This window comes from Amblyraja radiata, chromosome 39 (genome assembly GCF_010909765.2).
Source record: "Amblyraja radiata isolate CabotCenter1 chromosome 39, sAmbRad1.1.pri, whole genome shotgun sequence".
NCBI classification, from domain to species: Eukaryota; Metazoa; Chordata; class Chondrichthyes; order Rajiformes; family Rajidae; genus Amblyraja; species Amblyraja radiata.
In genome coordinates this window covers 1,982,369-1,995,106 of record NC_045994.1, presented here as the reverse complement: position 1 = coordinate 1,995,106, position 12,738 = coordinate 1,982,369, and positions in this window count along the sequence as shown.

Here is a 12,738-nt window from a genome sequence, read left to right as displayed (position 1 = left end):
GGAAAAAATAAGACTTGTCTTAATTGACAAAACAGACTTTTTGTTAGAATATGGTCTCCATTTATTGAATATTTGAAAATTTGGTTTAACAGATAATCAAGGTTGAAACTGGATGAATAGTTACACTCAACATTTCCCGGATCTATCTCCATTATTTTGTCATTGGTAGTCTCTCTCTGCGTCTCCTTTAATTTTTCTCTTCTTCTTCTCTCTATTACTTTCTGTCATCTCTTTCTCCCTTTATCTTTACTCTTTAAAAAAAAAACTGAAGCTATGTAAAAAATCTGTAATTAAATTGTCGCTTATTATTATTTGTACATATGCTTCTAAAAAAAATATTATCCCAGGGTACTTAAGGAAGTGTCTCTAGAAATCGTGGACGCATTGGTGATCATTTGCCAATATTCTATAGATTCAGGATCAGTTCCTGTGGATTGGAGGGTAGCTAATCTTATCCCACTTTTTAAGAAAGACAGGAGAGAGAAAACAGGGAATTATAGACCAGTTAGCCTGACCGGTGGTGGGGAAGTTGCTGGAGTCAATTATAAAAGATGCAATAACAGGACATTTGGAAAGCAGCAACAGGATCGGTCCGAGTCAGCATGGATTTACAAAGGGGAAATCATGCTTGACTAATCTTCTGAAGTTTTTGAGGATTCAACTAAGAAAATGGACAAGGGAGAGCTAGTGTACCTGGACTTTCAGAAAGCATTTGATAAGGTCCCACATTGGAGATTAGTGGGCAAAATTAGAGCACATGGTGTTGGGGTTAGAGTGCTGACATGGATAGAAAATTGGATGACAGACAGGAAACAAAGAGTAGGGATTAACGGATCCCTTTCAGAATGGCAGGCAGTGACTAGTGGGGTACCCCAAGGCTCGGTGCTTGGACCGCAGCTATTTACAATATACATCAATGATTTAGATGAAGGGATTCAAAGTAACATCAGCAAATTTGCAGATGACACAAAGCTGCGTGGCAGTGTGAACTGTGAGGAGGATGCTATAAGGATGCAGGGTGACTTGGACAGGTTGGATGAGTGGGCAGATGCATGGCAGATGCAGTTTAATGTGGATAAATGTGAGGTTATCCACTTTGGTGGCAAAAACAGGAAGGCAGATTATTATCTGAATGATGTCAAGTTGGGAAAAGGGGAAGTACAAAGAGATCTGGGGGTCCTTGTTCATCACTCACTGAATGTAAGTATGCAGGTACAGCAGGCAGTGAAGAAAGCTAATGGCATGTTGGCCTTCATAGCAAGAGTAGTTGTTTATAGGAGCAAAGAGGTCCTTCTGCAGTTGTACAGGGCCCTAGTGAGACCTAGTGTGCAGCTTTGGTCTCCAGATTTGAGGAAGGACATTCTTGCTATTGAGGGGGTGCAGCGTAGGTTCACAAGGTTAATTCCCGGGATGGCGGGACTGGTATATGTTTTAGAATGGAGCGGCTGGGCTTGTATTCTCTGGAATTTAGAAGGATGAGAAGGGATCTTATTGAAACATATAAGGTTATTAAGGGATTGGACACGCTAGAGGCAGGAAACATTTTCCCAATTTTGGGGGAGTCCAGAACCAGGGGCCACAGTTTAAGAATAAGAGGTAGGCCATTTAGTACGGAGATGAGGAAAAACTTTTTGTACCCAGAGAGTTGTGAATCTGTGGAATTCTCTCCCTCCGATGGCAGTGGAGGCCAATTCTCTGGATGTTTTCAAGAGAGAGTTAGATAGAGCTCTTAAAGATAGCGGAGTCAGGGAATATGGCACGAAGGCAGAAACAGGGTACTGAATGTGGATGATCAGCCATGATCACAGTGAATGGCGGTGCCGGCTCAAAGAGCCAAATGGCCTACTCCTGCACCTATTGTCTATTGGAACTGTGAGGCTGCATTGCTCATCTGACCAACACTGACATTTGTGAGGTGTGTCAAGGGCTTTGCAAGCAACTGGTAGAGATCTGAAGAGTGTTGTAGAACGGAGAGATCTGGCAGTTTGCACCCCAGCGGTATGAACATTGACTGCTCTAATTTCAGGTAGTCCCTGCTTTCTCCTCCCCTTCTCAGCTGTCCCTCGGCCCACTGGCTCCACCTCTTCCTTTGTTCTTCCCGCACCTCCCCGCCCCACCCTCACATCAGTCTGAAGAAGGGTTTCGACCCGAAACGTTGCCTATTTCCTTTGCTCCATAGATGCTGCCTCATCTGCTGAGTTTCCAGAATCTTTGTCTACCTGGGAGTACAGTTGAAGGTGGTGGGTCAGGTGGACAGGGTGGTAAATAAGGTGTTTGGCATGCTTGTTTTTATTGGGAAGAGTAATTAGTACAAAAGTTGGGACATTATGATATACAAGTCATTGATGGAAGCACATTGGAGTTCTGTATTTAGTTCTGGTTGCTGATCTATAGGAAGTTGGAAAGGATGCAGAAGATATTCACCAGAGTGTTATACTGAACTTTTTTTCTCATTTATTATATTGTTTACAGAGTGCTATGCTTACATATTCTCTTGTGCTGTTGCAAGTAAGAATTCCGTTGTTCTATCTGGGACATATAACAATAAAGCACTCTTGACATGGATGTGGGTTTGAGTTGTAGGGATAGGTTGGAACATTTCTCTTTGGAGCCTAGGAGGCTGGCATTATATGTGTACAACATCATGTGGAGCATGGATAACGTGAACGCTCACGGTCTTTTTACCAGGGTAGAGGATTCCAAAACTAGAGGGCATCTGCTCAGGCTGAGAAGGGAGAGTGCGAAGGACCAAATGCAGGCAAATGGAACTGACTCGTATGCCAATTTGTCCAGCACGGACAAGGTGGACCGAAGGGCCTTTTCCCATGCTATATAGCTATAGCATTCTTAACTGTGCTGCTTTATATCAACATGAAATCAATGGGTTGAATGTCCACATTTTGTGTCACTATAACTGAGTCACAGCTTTAGCATTTGTAACAAAATTGTTAAGAGAAGTTAATGCCAAAATTGTCAAGGAATACTGATCAATGTCCTAGCACTTTTTAGCAGAGGTGACCATGGTGATAGGAGATGGTCCAGTTAACATCTTCTGACATTACATCGATCTTGAAATGGTTTCTGGCAGTTGTAAATGTGACTCATTAATTCAATAAAGAAAGGAGCGAAAAGGCATGGAACCACACACACAAGGTGGAGATCTATAATACTGGTGTGTAGTCAGAATGCTATCAAAATAATATGATTCAACTCAAGAAAGGGAAATTGTGTTTGATTAATCTATTGGCGTTTGTGAGAATGTTTCAATTATATAAGGTAGAACCAGTTTCCAAAGGCTAAGATGTTGGCAGGAAGTTGGAGAACAAGATTTGGATGAGGGGGAGTGGAGATAATATAACAGTGTGGAATTGATAGTGGGTGAACTGATAGAAACAAGGACTAGAAATGAACAGGCCCTTCTCGAATTGGCAGGCTATGAAAAGTGGTGCCACAAAGATCTGTGCATCTGTCATCTCTATTAACTTCACTACCAATTTATATCCTGCACTCAAATTCGACACCTCCCTCCCCTTTCTTGATCTCACTGTCTCCTTCACAGGAGATAGACTATCAACTAACGTCTATTACAAACCCACTGATTCCCACAACTATCGCAACTTCACTTCTTCCCACCCTGCTTCCCCTAGTCCCAATTTCTCCGTCTACGCCACAACTGCGCCCAAGATGAGGTGTTCCATACCAGGATATCCGAGATGTCCACATTCTTTAGAGAATGGGGGTTCCTCTCTTCCATCATAGATGAGGTCCACACACGTGTCTGCTCAGTACCCCACAGCTCCACCCTTGCTTCCCCCCCACCACCAGTCACAACAGGGACAGTCCCCTAGTCCTTACCTTACTATCAATATATTACCTTGTATACATCAGCCGCTGCATACAACACATAATTCTGCAACATTTTTACCACCTCCAACGGGATCCCACCACTAGTCACATCTTCCCATCTCCACCGCTTTCCGCCTTCCGCAGAGACCGTTCCCTCCGTAACTCCCTGGTTAACTCATCCCTTCCCCCCCCAAACCACCCCCTCCCCAGGTACCTTCTCCTGCAACCGCAGAAGATGCCACAGCTGTCCCTCGACTCTGTCCATGGACCCAGACAGTCCTTTCAGGTTAGGCAGAGGTTCAATTGCACCTCCAACAACCTCATCTACTGTATCCGTTGTTCAAGATGTGGACTCCTATACATCGGCGAGACCGAACGCAGACTGGGCGATCATTTCACTGAACACCTTCACTCAGTCCGCATGGACCTACCTGATCTCCTGGTTGCTAAACACTTTAATTCCCCTTCCCATTCCCACACTGATCTTTCTGTCCAAGGCTTCCTCTATTGTCAGAGTGAGGCTAAACGCAAATTGGAGGAACAGCATCTCATATTTTACTTGGCAAGCTTACAACCCAGTGGTATGAATATTGATTTATCTAACATCACAACCCCTGCATTCCCTCTCTCTCCATCCCTTCCCTAACCAAGGTACACCAACTTTTCGTTAGGCGAGAACATTCCTGTTTCCTTAATCATTGTTGCTTTTTTGTACATCCTTCATCCATTTGTTCTATATCTCTCCAGCATTTTGTGTCTATGTCTGTTCACCGTCTGTATGTGATTTGGCTGAGGAGCTCAATTGTTATATTTACAGGTTTTGCTGCTGACAGAAAATGTGAGCAGTTATTAAGACGCAAAGAAAATTCAGGAGGACATAGAAAAGGAACAAAATAATTATATCGGTCCATGATGAGACCATATTTGGAGTATTGGTACAATTTTGGAAAATAGTGCTTGTTAATGGGGAGTAGAGTGAAAATTTGCCTGGCTGATTTCTGGGGTGGTGGGTCTGTCAATTGAGAGATAAGTAAGTGGACTAGGCCACTGCTGCCTGGAATTTATGGATGTGACCTAATTGGAGAATAGAAATAGCCTATTCATGGGAAAGATGTTCTCATGGCTGAGGAATCTAGAACCACTGGTCACAGACTCCAATTAATGGGTAGGCCATTGATTACTGAAATGAAGAAAATTTATTAATTCATAAAATAGTAAATGTTTGCAATTTTTTTGTTTGTGGGTTGAAGGGCCCAATGTGGGTGGGCGACGCGACTCATGTCGCAGCGGCCTCTGCAGTCCGTCTGTCTTTTTTTATTTTTTGTCTCGTTTAAATGTAGTTATAGTGGGTTTTTTTTAACTGAGTATGTGTGTGGGGGGTGGGGGGGGAAACTTTTAAATCTTTCCCCTGCACGGAGAACCCGACCTTTTCTCTGTCGGGTCTCCGTTGTCGTTGGGGCCTAGCACCGTGGAGCGGCATCCAACCGGAACGACCTGGGGCTCCAGTCGCGGAGCTTGCGGACTTACTTACCATAAAAGCTGGCCGAGTTCGGAGCGGGAGTAGCTGTGGTGGCGAGCTGCTGCGGCCCGACCCCGGAGGATCTAACCGCAGGTCTGGTGGACAATAACACCGGGAGCCCGCGGGTCCCTGGTGGGAGACTGCTTTTCGTGGCTTCCGCAACGGCGACTTTCCCGCCCGAGTTGCGGGGTTGAAGAGTACCTGGAGCAGGGCCTTACATCGCCCGGCGTGACTTTAAATGGCCGCGGGACTTGCTAGTGCCCGCCGGGGGCTCCAACACCAAGACCCGGAGCGTGGCCTTGCATCACCCGGCACGGCTTTAATGGCCGCGGGATACTTACCATCGCCCGCCGGGGACTTTGACTCTGACATCGGGAGGAGTGCAGGCGAGAGATAAGACTTTGCCTTCCATCACAGTGAGGAGGAGATTCACTGTGATGGATGTTTGTGTAAATTGTGTTGTGTCTTGGTTCTTGTTTGTATGACTGCAGAAACCAAATTTCGTTTGAACCTCAAGAGGTTAAAATGATAACAAATAAATTGTATTGTTTAGTTTAGAGATACAGTGCAGAAACAGGCCCTTCGGCCCACCGAGTCTGCAGCGACCAGGGATCCCCGCACACTAACACTATCCTACACACACTAGGGACAATTTACGCATACACCATGCCAATCAACCTACATACCTGTACATCTTTGGAGTGTGGGAGGAAACCGAAAATCTCGGCCGAAACCCACGCGGTCACGGAGAGAACGTACAAACTCCGTAGAGGCAGCACCCGTAGTCGGGATCGATCCTGGGTCTCCTTCACTGTAAAGCAGCAACTCTATCGTTGCGCCACCATGGCCGTAATTCTCTATGTAGGAGGCTGAATCAGACTCAGTCATTGATTGCATTCAAAGCGGATTGATAGCTCTCTGGATATCAAAGAAATAAAAAGATATTACAGCTGCGCCCAAGATGAGGTTTTCCATACCAGGTCATCGGAGATGTCCTCATTCTTTAGGGAAAAGGGGTTCCCCTTGTCGAGGCTCGCACTAGGGTCTCCTGGATATCCCGCAGCTCCCCCCCTTTCGTAACAAGGACAGAGTTCACCTTCCACCCCATCAGCCGTCGCATATAACATATAATCCTCCGACATTTTCGCCACCTCTACTGGCCACATCGTCTCATCCCAACCCCTTTCCGCAGAAGCCGTTCCCTCCGCAACTCCCTGGTCAACTCGTCCCTTCCCACACAAACCACCCCCTTGCCAGGTACTTTCCCCTGCAACCGCAGGAGATGCAACACCTGTCTTTTTACCTCCCCCCTTGACTCCATCCAAGGACTTTGACAGTTTTTCAGGTGAGGTAGAGATTCACTTGCACCTCCTCCAACCTCATCTACTGTATCCTCTGTTCCAGGTGTCAACTACTGTATATCGGCCAGACCAATTGCAGAATCGGCGATTGTTTCGCTGAACACCTGCGCTCAGTCTGCCTTAACCGATCTGATCTCCCGGTTGTTCAGCACTCCCCCTCCCATTCCCAATCTGACCTTTTTGTCCTGGGCCTCCTCCATTGTCAGAGTGAGGCCCAGCGCAAATTGGAGGAACAGCACCTCAAATTTCGCTTGGGCAGCTTACATCGCAGCGGTATGAACATTGACTTCTCTAACTTCAAATAGCGCTTGCTTTCCTTCTCTCTCCATCCCATCGCCCTTCCCAGTTCGCCCATCAGTCTTACTGTCTCCGACTTCATTTTATCTCTGTCCCGCCCACTCCTCTGACATCAGTCTGAAGTAGGGTCTCGAACAAAATGTCACCCATTCCTTCTCTCCAGAGATGCTGCCTGTCCCACTGAGTTACTCCACCTTTTTGTGTCTACCTACGATTTAAACCAGCATCTGCAGTTCTTTCCTACAAATAAAAAGATATGATGGAGTAGGCAAAGTATGTTTCAGGTAGAAATGTGAACATGATCTTGTTAAATGGTGGAGCATGCTAGGACCAAACATCCTACCCCTCCTCCTATTTCTTATGTTCTCATATTCTCCTACCGATCCTTTTCCATTCTGATCAATCTAATTATGGATGCCTCTGATCAAGCCTTGGTGTCAAGCCTTTGATCTTTCTTCATTCTTATTTAGCTTTTGCTCTAGAAAAATTCTATAAAGTATTTTTTTACTGATGCCAAAAAAATGCTACTTCACCATCATTGCTCCTAACCCCTCCATATTCTCTAATTTGCTGCAATGCTTACATCTAACAGGAGGTAAACAGGAATTTACTGCCACTGTATATTAAGAATCTCAATGCCATTACCATCATTCCTCAGTTCCTAGGTACATGCCCATTTCTTTCCCAGAAAATTAGTTAAATGTTCATCATTATGTATGTTTGTTAAACCTCCAGCATCTGCATAATTAGAGCAATGTCAGAGGAAGATGATATTTAGATTCTTAAGGCATTGGGACAGGTTCGGGGGAAGGTGGAATCCGTACATTAAGGCAGGACCAGGACCAAGGTAGGACACGTAGGGCATTTAGCAGTTCTGTCGAGAAGGGTTTAAATTAGTGCAGCAGGGTAACAGGTAACAGCAGGGAGTTAAAAGAAAAGGAAACAAGGGATGAACGATAAAGAGGAAGGGAGGAAAAAAAGAGCAAGAAGCAAAAGAAGCCACAATAAACTGACTGGATAAAGTGAAGCAAAATGCAAATTTCTGCCGTAGCTCAGCAGCTCATGGAGCAGCATCTGTGGAGGAAAATTAGATTTTGGGTCAGGAATGTCAGGAAAGGTGATAAAAAAAACAAAATTAAGAACTCTATATCAAAGTGCAGATAATTTCCCAACCTAAACCAATAACCTAACATCACAAACAGAAGTAAATGGCTGGATAATTACATGGATATAAAAAGAACAAAGCGTGGAACTCCGTTTTCAGGGATATATGAGCCTGGAGGTTCATAGAGTTAAGCAGCGAGTGAACAGGCTCTTTGGCACAACTCGTTCGTGCTGTCATGATGCCTACCTAAACATTTACATTTACTATATTTGGCTGCATTTGGCCCACGTCTCTTTAAATTTTCCTATCCATAAACCTGCCCAAATGTTTTTTTAAATGATGTCATTGTACCACCAGGGGGTGCCGCACAATGGCAGCCTCGCCAACAGTCTGTCTGTCTTTGCCTTTTTTGTTATTTTCAGTGTGTTTTATAAGTTTATGTTAATGTTCTCTGGTTTGTTTTAAGTGGGAGGTGGGGAAGGTGGTCGGGGCAAACTTTTTTTTCACTCTCTTACCTTGCCGGAGATGCGATTGTTTTCCGGTTCGTATCTCTGGTCACCCTGTAGCCTAACAGCATGGAGCTGGAGGCCTTGCTCGGGACGGACTTTGAGTCCCACCGCGGAGACGTGGACTTACCATCGGAGCCTGCGATCCCTTGCCTGGGATCGACGCTCCAACCACGGCCTGAGGATTTCACCATCGAGGAGCTTACAGTCTTGGATAGAGACCAATGTCGGGAAGCTCCAAACGACGCAGAAGGTTTCGACCAGCCCTGACCCGCCGCGGGGGAGCTGAGATTCCGCCATCCCCCCCCGGATGCAGGAGCTTGATCGCCCCGACGCAAGGGCCGCCGGCTACGGGAGCCAAGATCGCTCCATCAACGGAAAGCTCCAGGCCCCCGACCGCGAAGAACAAAGAAGGGAAGAGATTGAACTTTTTTTCGCCTTCCATCACAGTGAGGAATGTGGAGGAGTCACTGTGGTGGATGTTTATGTTAACATGTATTTTGTGTGTTCTGTTGCTTTCTCAAATGTTGCAAAACATACTTGGCTAATAAAATATGATTATGATTGTGAGGTACCTGCGTTCTGCCAGCTCATTTTATATATCCAACCCCTCTATGTGAAAAAGTGGCCCATCAGATTTGCTTTATATTTTCTTCTCTCACCTTAAACCTAAGTGTTCATAAGTTATAGGAACAGAATTAGGTCATTTGGCCCATCAAGTCTATTCTGCCATGGCTGATCGATCTTTCCCTCTCAATCCCATTCTCCGCATAACCCCTGACACCCGTACTAATCAAGAATCTGTCAATTTTCTCTTTAAAAATATCCATTGACTTGCCTTACTCAGCCATCTGTGGCAATGAATTCCGCAGATTCACCACCCTCTGACTAAAGAAATTCCTCCTCATCTCCTTTCTAAAAGTGTGTTCTTTTATTCTGAGGCTATGGCCTCTGGTCCTGCACTCTCCCACTGGTGGAAACATCTTCTTCACATCCAGTCTATCCAGGCCTTTCACTATTCAATAAGTTTCAATGAGGTCGCCCCTCATCCTTCTAAAGTCCAGCAAGTACAAGCCCAGTGCCGTCAAATGCTCATCATATGTTAACCCAATCATTCCTAGGATCATTCTTGTAAACCTCCTCTGGACCCACTCCAGTGCCAGCACATCCTTCCTCAGTTATGCTCACAATACTCCAAATGCACTTACCAGTGCCTTATAAAGCTTCAGCATTGCATCCCTGTTTTTATATTCTAATCCTCTTGAAATATATGCGACTTACAAATTAACTCTTGGGGAATCCTGTACCAGTACCTAAGACCCTATGCACCAATTTCTGAATTATCTCCTCATATTGAAAATTGTCTGTCTTTAATTCTACGACCAATATGCATGACTCCACACTTTGCTACGCTGTATTCCTGAGACTAGCTTTAGTTTTCTATCCTGGTTCCCCCCCCCCCCCCCCCATCAACTTGGCCTTTTTTGTCCTGGATGGTATGGAGCCTCTTAAGTGCAGTTCGAGCTGCACTCATCGAGTATGGGGAGAGGTTTCAGAAATCAGAGTGCAAAGGGACTTGGGAGTGCTGGTGCAGGATTCCCAAGTTAATTTGCAGTGTGAGTCTGTACTAAGGAAGGCAAATGCAATTCATTTCAAGAGGACTAGAATTTCTCAGAAAGGATGTAATGCTGAGGGTTTATAAAGCGTTGGCCAAATCTTATTTGGAATATCATGAGCAGTTTTGGGCCCCATATCAAAGGATGGTTGTGCTGGAGTTGGAGGGGGTCCCAGGGATGATTGGATTAACTTGTGCAGTGCATTTGATGGGTCTGGGCCTGTTCTCACACGTTTAAAAGGATGAAGGGGAGATCTCATTGAAACCTACCAAATAATGAAAGGCCTAAATAGAGCGGATGTGGAGAGGATCTTTCTAGTAATGGGTGTGACTAGGATTAGAGCGCACCGCCTCAGAATAAAGAATAAAGAATGGTTATGAGGGGAAATTTCTTTAGCTAGAGGGCAGTGAATGTGTGGAATTCATTGCCACAGACAGCAGTGGAGCCCAACTCATTGGAGATTGAGAGCTTCTTGATTAGTAAAACAGTCAAAGGTTATGGCGAGAAGGCAGGTGAATGGGGTTGAGAAGGAAAAATAGATCAGCCATGATTGAATGCCAGAGCATACTCAATGCACTGAATAGCCTAATTCTATTCCTATGTCTTATTCTACCACACTCCTCACTGTGTCTCATGTGCAAGTGTGGTGGAAAGGTTTGGCTATTTTGTCAGAGTAGAGATATTTCTGGTCAGTGATGACCTTCCAGAGTATTAATCCTGGGAAATCCGCTGGTGTTGTTACCAGAAAATGTCGTGGATAAGTAGGCAGCCCCTCTTGTTGGAAATGGTAATTGTTTGGGGCTTTTATGGCATGGATGATGCTTACCATTCATCAAGCCATGCCGGAATGTTATTGAGGCCATGCTGATTGCAGGCATGGACTGCCTCATGTTCTAAGAAATTCTGAGTAAAACTGAGCATCTGAGGATCGGAGCTGGGAGCCGAATATTCAAGGTTACACGTCCTATCGGAAAGACAGACAGGTAGGCAGAGGAGATGGGGTAGCTCTGCTGGTAAGGAATGAAATTCGGTTCTTGGCATGGGGTGACATAGGATCAGAAGATCTAGAGTCCCTAGGGGTGAAGCTGAGAAACTGCAAAAGTAAAAAGACCATAATGGGAGTGATTTACAGGCCCCCAAACAGCAGCCGTGAAGTAGGGTTCAAGCTACATCAGGAGATAAAATCCGTATGCAAGAAAGACGATGTTTCGGTTGGTATAGGGGATATGCACATAGACTGGAAAAATCAGGCTGGTACTGGGCCCCAAAAGAGGGAATTTGTTGAGTGTCTCTGAGATGGTTTCTTAAAGCAGCTTGTAGTGGAGCCTACCAGAGAAAAGGCAATTCTGGATTTAGTGTTGTAATGAACCGGCTTTGTTAAGGGGACTCAAAGTAAAGGAACCACTAGGAAGTAGTGACATAATATGATAAGATTCAGCCTGCAATTTGAGAGGGTGAAGATGAAATCAGATGTGTCGGTATTATAGCTGACCAAAGTTGACTGGACCTGACCCTGGCAGGAATGAAGGTGGAACATGGCAGGAATTTCTGGGAATAATTCAGAAGATGCAGGATCTTTTCATGCCAAAGAGGAAGAAAGATTCTAGGGTGAGAATGACGTGGCTGTGGCTGACAAGGGAAGTCAAAGAGCATAAAACTAAAAGAGAAGGCATATAACTTTGCAAAGATTAGTGGGAAGCTTGAGGATTGAGAAGCTTTTAAAAAGCAACAGAAAGTAATTAAAAATGCAATACGCGGAGAAAAAATTGAATACGAAGATAAGATAGCCAATAATATAAAAGGGGTAGCAAGAGTTTTATCTGATATATCAAAAGTAAGAACGATGTAATAAGAAAATAGGTGCAATACCCTTCGAGCCAGCACCCCCATTCAATTTGATCATGGGTGATCACCCAAAATCAATACCCCGTTCCTGCTTTCTCCCCATATCCCTTGATTCCGTTAGCCCAAAGAGCTATATCTAACTTTCACTTGAATACAGTATATCCAGCAAATTGCCTCCACTGCATTCTGTGGCAGATAATTCCACAGATTCACAACTCTCTGGGTGAAAAAGCTTTTCCTCATCTCAGTCCTGAATGGCCTACCCCTTATTCTTAACCAGTGACCCCTGGTTCTGGTCTTCCCCAACATCAGGAACATTTTCCCTGCATCTAGCCTGTCCAATCCTTTAAGAATTGTATTTGTTTCTATAAGATCACCTCTCATCCTTCTAAATTCCAGTGATTACTAGACTAAGTGGGACCCGTTGGGTCCCAGCATCACACGGGAGGTCTGGTCACCAACATATTACACCTCTCCACCAATTTCCAATCTGAAAATCTGAAAGGCCAAATGGATTATTGGGCTGGCAGCCAACTGTTGCAACGATTTTAAAAGTCAAGCCAAAGCAAACAATTGGGCAGCAGCCACCCGACAACCAAAATTCATTTTGTGAACACAAACGTTTTAAAAAAGGCGAGGCAAA